Source organism: Triticum dicoccoides, chromosome 7B, assembly GCF_002162155.2.
Source record: "Triticum dicoccoides isolate Atlit2015 ecotype Zavitan chromosome 7B, WEW_v2.0, whole genome shotgun sequence".
NCBI classification, from domain to species: domain Eukaryota; kingdom Viridiplantae; phylum Streptophyta; class Magnoliopsida; order Poales; family Poaceae; genus Triticum; species Triticum dicoccoides.
In genome coordinates this window covers 663384443-663390442 of record NC_041393.1, presented here as the reverse complement: position 1 = coordinate 663390442, position 6000 = coordinate 663384443, and the positions used below count along the sequence as shown (strand labels likewise).

Genomic DNA, 6000 nt, shown 5'->3' with positions numbered 1-6000 from the left:
AAATTGAAGTTACGGTTTAAAAGATACAGATAATTTAGAAAATCATTTGGTTTGACTCAAATATATTCCAAAATAATATTTAAAAATACTTAACAGGTAAAAATAATCTCATATTCATATTCTACATATTTTTTTAATCAAATTTCATATACTCCCTCCGTCTCAGTTTACAAGTCCTACGCATATACCCACTACACCACAGCACTAGATCCCCAACAGCCAGGTCGGTCGGGAATACAAGTTTTGCCAACAGACAGTCGGTCGGGAAAGACTATTGCCGACCGACATTGTCTGTTGGGGAAAGTCCAGACGGGAAAACCCTTTCCCGACCGACATGTCTTTCCCGACCGACTACTTGTCGGCTATGGTGTACCTTTCCCGACCAACATTCTGTTGGGCCTACCATGGGCCTTTCGCGACCAACAATCTGTTTGGACTGCCATGGGCCTTTCCCAACTGACTATGGGACAGCATATTGTTTCCCGACCAACAATCCATTGGGGGTGCCGTGAACCTTTCCCAACCAACGGTCAAATGGGGGTTTGTTTTACCGACCAACAGCTTGACAGCATTTTGTTTAGGCAATCAACATTTAATACCCACCAATTATTTGGCATTTGCCTCACCAAAACAGTGTCCGTCTAGTAATATATCTCATTACAGTATAATATCAATCAAATTAAAGTAACATGCATGTACTCCAAAAATATTAAACCAAAACCAAACAAAAATAGCATATTAATTACTTCTCAGAAACGGATGAGGTAGCCAATTAAGAGGAAACATTTATGGTTCAGTGACCGAGAGACCGGATAGGTTTACAAAATGATAGCCAATAGATATATGTCCTACAAATCATGCGTCTTCCATTACACAGAATATCCACTTGACCGAGACACCATATATGATAGCTAATAGACACATGTCCAGTGATTCATAGTCCGCTCCATTACACAGTTAACGCAAACTGCAAGCTTCATGGTTCCTGGTCATCTTGTATGTCTTTCCTACAAAGAATCAAGGCAATGGGAAAGTTTCAGCTTATATTCCTAACGAGGGAAAGCTCCTGGTTCAACAATTAGTGGCCAATCTTAAACCCACATACACCTGAATATAGCAGCAACAACAGAATAGGAAAATTGATTCACCTCATACATTTCCCTGCACTCTGGAAAGAATAGGCAAATTTATATAAAACATAGCTTTGCACTATTAAGGTCATTACAGCAGCCCACTTATGGAAACATGACATCAGTGATTACACCACAAGGAAACTGATTTGCAGCATATATAAGAACTTTATTACCCTACAGTAGACTAACTCGAAATTTCTTGCTCTCTAATTCGAGAGTACTATGGTTCAGTTCATCTTCACAGCAGTTTTAAGTTATTAGGAACACCACAACAGCTAAAAATTCCAATATAGAACCATACATTCTGTTCTCGTATAGTAATTAGCAGTAGCACACTTTTATTTTGTCTCAGTGGGATTTGAAACAACTTGTTGAAAAAGAGGTCCGTCTGTTTAATGTTTGTAACGAGTAAATCTTCTGGTATGCATATAAAATTCAAAAAAGCTAAGTGCTCGTAATTATATTTCATCAATTGTGATAGCTTGCAAGAATGTGTCAGTTGAAGAAGAGGATATTAACAGTGGGCAAATCAAAATGGAAAAAGTACAGCATAAAGGTCGAATGTTAACAAATCCCTATTGTTGTTCTACAAGATAACATCGCCATTATGACAAATAGGTACTTTCTTCTAGAGAATGGTTGAATTAAGTTCATTTCATATCTAACACTGCTTTTACTTAATCTGCTATTATACATCATTGAAATTGGTAAATCGTATCATTTAAAGTTCCACTGGCAGATTGTAAAAGCATTATATGGATAAGACTTACCTATGTGCATCTGTCCAACTTTTATCCAACACTAGGTGAACTAAGCTGAAAAAATAAAGTCAAAATCGAATCATTTATATACCTCGCAATGGATCAGACAATGTACAATCTTATAGGGACATCTATCAACCATGAATACCACCTTCCAGCATGGTGTTTGTGTGTGTGTGTGTGTGTGTGTGTGTGTGTTTGATGATTAACCGGCCAAGTTTACATGCATATATCTGAATATTAACGACCTTATTTCTGATAGCATAGAATAACTGTACGTGCTGCTGTGAATATGAGTGCTTTGTTTCACGCTTCTCTTGAACAAGAGAAATAGAGACATGATAATGATAGGATCCAGGAGTTATGCACATGAATTAATTTTCAAATAGATATCAGTGTTTTAAATGCAATATCTTGAAGCTTTCCCTTCCCCACTTAAAAACTGAGTGAGATTTATCTTTATAATGTTTCAGTTATGATAAAAGAGAAACTATCTATGCATACAAGTGTTTCAGAAGCTACAGTATAGTAGTGGCAAGTCAGGATATAGGTTCCATTTGTTTAATCCATCACTATACATTTAAATTTCCATGGATTGACAGTAGTGACCACAATGCGCATGCAACAGACTGGAAAACACTAACACAAGTATTGTTCGCTCTGTTCGCTTGGTAAGTTTACCTTCTATTATAATAATCTGCAGTATATGATTTGTTCAATTGTCAAATGTCGAAACCTAAGCAGTAAGAAACCAGCATGTAATCTGTCAGTCATAAATTCTGCAAGGTATAAAATTGAAAATTAGGTTCCAACAGAAGCAACAAAATTCTAGAATGACATATCAACATGTCAATTATAGTAAAAAAAAATAGCACATAATCGAGTGAAAGGTCCATATAATGTAGTTCACATCAGAAAACAACAAAAAAAGTTGTTTCTCAACTTACCATACCAAAAAAATAAGTAATGGGATGTATATTGTGTAGGGGCAGAGTTGTTATGATGCACTGTACCCATATGACTTGTGACCAACTATTATTTACATGTTCAGACAATTGTTTTGCGGAAACAATACAAACCAACTCCAAGATGAAATAAATTGAGTGCCATAAAAATCAGGTCAAGGACAACAAACGTATATCTTGGCAATATTAGATTAGTCGTCCCCTCCCAAATATTACAAAGAGTAGTGGTGTACCGGCTTTTTCCTCATCACGCTTGTTTGCAGCTTCAACTCTCTGTTGCCGGATCAATCTGCGGATGCAAAAAAGGATAGGTAAAGAATGATTGTTTGCCAATAATCAAACAACTATGACCTAGTAAGAAAAAATAATTTAATGGAGGTCTAGGAAAGATGTGTAGTTCTACTACAAACTGAGTAACTGACCGACAGGGATCTGAGAGAATTCAAGATAAATGGAGAAACTACAGTTGCACATCAAAATTCGAAGAAAACAGGAAGGACTCACTGATTACAGGTAGGGGTCGAAGGGCACAACTGCTTGGAGAAAGGCAACACAACGGGTAGAGCGCCACCACCGGGAGGAACGCGTAGTCACCACCAAGAAGAACGAGCATCTGCCCGGAGCGCGAGCGTAGGGGCGGCGGTCTGGCTGCAGAAAAACGGCATGGCAGCATGGGCCGTCGCGTGCGGCGGGCTTGGGGAGGAATGGAATAGTGCGGCAGTCACCGGCGGTCGGTGTGGGGCGGACGCAGGGATAGTGGATCTACGCCGTGTGGGCTGCTAGCGCTCCGTGCGGACGAGGCGCGCGAGAGGGGCGAGCCCTCCATGGCTAGACGCGCACAGATCAATGGCCGCGTACCCTTTCCTTCGGGGCGGAGCTCAATCTGAGGGAGAGGAGTGGAGGAAGAGGATGGGAGCCACCGCCGCCTCCGCTCAGATCGGCAGAGAAAGAGATAAGGGAGAGAGGGCAGAGAGATAGGGGAAGATTAGGGTGGGCTCTGGGCTGCGGGATGAGGGGCAGTAAATTTTGGATGGGCTTCGCGCCCTAAGTTTCCCAGGCACGCGCGCGGATATTTTGGGAGGCCCAACTGGTGACCCACGATCGGTCGGCATTATTTGCCGACCAACAGTTCGATAGTAGTGCACTTTTTACCGACCAACGGTTTGATGCTACACACTTCAGCATTCCCGACCGACTATTGGGTGGTACACGTGAGTATTACCGACCAACAGTTCGATAGAAGTTTTCTCGACCTGCAGTCGGTCGGCGAAAGTGACTTTTGCCAACACACGTCAGTAGGGAATGTAGTGTCGTGGTGTAGTGACCTAGGTTGCCAATTTAATCACCCTAATATAAACTATATAACACAAAAATTATATCTTTTGAAAATATAACATCTGAAGTTCATATTGGTATATTTTTTGTAATATATTACTTATATTAGGTTGGTCAAATTGACGACCTAGGGGTACGCGCACGCCTTGTAAACTGAGAGAGAGGTAGTATAACATGTTCAAATCGTAGTTACGGTTTAAAAGATATGGATGATTTTAAAAAGCATATGTTTAACTTAAATATGATTCGTGGATGAATTACCTAAAACATCAGGGGGGTTTCTAAAAATGTAAAATAATGGTTCGGGAATGACTTAAATCCGGACGGCGGGTTGATTTCAAGAAAAGACATGGACTTTTATATAAAATACGAAAATAACGCTTCGTTTTAACTTAAAATAGAACTGCGGGTTGAATTCTCTGAAATAGAGGGACTTTTCTGAAAAAATGTCATGACGGACGAAAGAAACCCAATTTGCTTTATTATTAGGTAAAGATTAGGTAAAGATATAGAGAGGGGGGAGGGGGTTACGGTTCCGTCGGAGGTGATATAAAGGGCGAATTTGTCTGCGGTCGACCGAAACCACATATGAAACTGTAAAATTTTAAAAAAATGTTTCGCGCAAGACATGAACGAGAAACACTAGAGATGATCATTCATACATACATATAATATAGAGGGGGGGTGTTACGGTTCGCGTCGGAGGTGATATAAAGGGCGAATTTGTCTGCGGTCAACCAGAAACCATATATGAAACTGTAAAAAATTTAAAAAATATTTCGCGCAAGAAATGAACGAGAAACACTAGAGATGATCATTCATACATACATATAATATAGATGATCATTCATACATACATATAGTCCATCGGCGGCGGAAAGCGCGTCGGCCTACCCTATCCCTAAACTGGCCAAAATGGGGCTCACCGTTGAGCCCTGCAGGTGCAGCGGTGACGCTGCAACGACGGCGGCGATCACTCGTCGTCGATGTCAGAGGTGAGGTCGACGTACTTGGTGTCCTATGCCTCGGCTTCGCGGCGCCACGCCTTCTCCTTCTCCTTGAACTCGCGCACCCTGGCAAGGCCCTGCTCGAGCAGGACGTTGTTAACCTCCTCCTCCCGGCGGCGGCGGCACTGCGCCACCTCCTCCTCCTCCCGCGTATTGCGTGCGAGGATGGCGGCCTCCATGGCATTCGCCTTTGCCGAGGGGAGCAAATCGTCCAGCCCGACGATGCCACCGCCCCGTCGCTCCGACTCCGTCTCGAGCTCCATCTTCACCGCGCGGAGCGGCGGGAGCTCCACTAGCTTCTTTTTCACCAGGGTGAGCGGCGTACGGGAGCTCGAGGCACTGGCTCACGAGCTGCCCACGGCGGAGGAGCCGGAGGACAGCCCACGACAGGAGCGCCGGCCTACGGTCGTACTCCTCTCTCGCTGCAGAGGAGATTCGGCGGCGGCGAGAGCCCGTGGTTTGTATACCTACAGGCAGCCCTTTCCGAGCACCATCGGCGATGACGCACCGCCTCCGCTCGGGGTCGTCGCCACCGCCGGCGCCACGGCACGCCGAGCACATTCTGCGCCACATCGAGTGGGATTGAAGTCGGTGGCGATGAGAAATCGAGAGGAGGATAGGGTTCCAACCTGTATTCCAGCCACAAACTCTTAGATATACTGAATGGGAGGGGGGCAATTTGCTGGCCACCGTAAAAACATTTACCGGCCGGACGACTAACAGGCTTTGGTCTTGCAAAAAAATAGGCCAAACCCTTATAGTCGCCGGATTTTTACAGGCCGCCTCGTTTTAAGGGGTC

General features: G+C 43.4%; 1 long non-coding RNA gene across 1 annotated transcript; it reads right to left on the bottom strand.

Annotated features, from left to right (window-relative positions):
* Nucleotides 1-723: 723 nt before the first annotated feature.
* LOC119337133 lies at nucleotides 724-3854 on the bottom strand. The gene is made up of 4 exons (XR_005163043.1): nucleotides 3364-3854; nucleotides 3093-3148; nucleotides 2576-2673; nucleotides 724-1948 (listed from the first exon to the last, which is right to left on the bottom strand). It is a non-coding gene; the product is annotated as an uncharacterized LOC119337133 (long non-coding RNA).
* Nucleotides 3855-6000: the final 2146 nt, after the last annotated feature.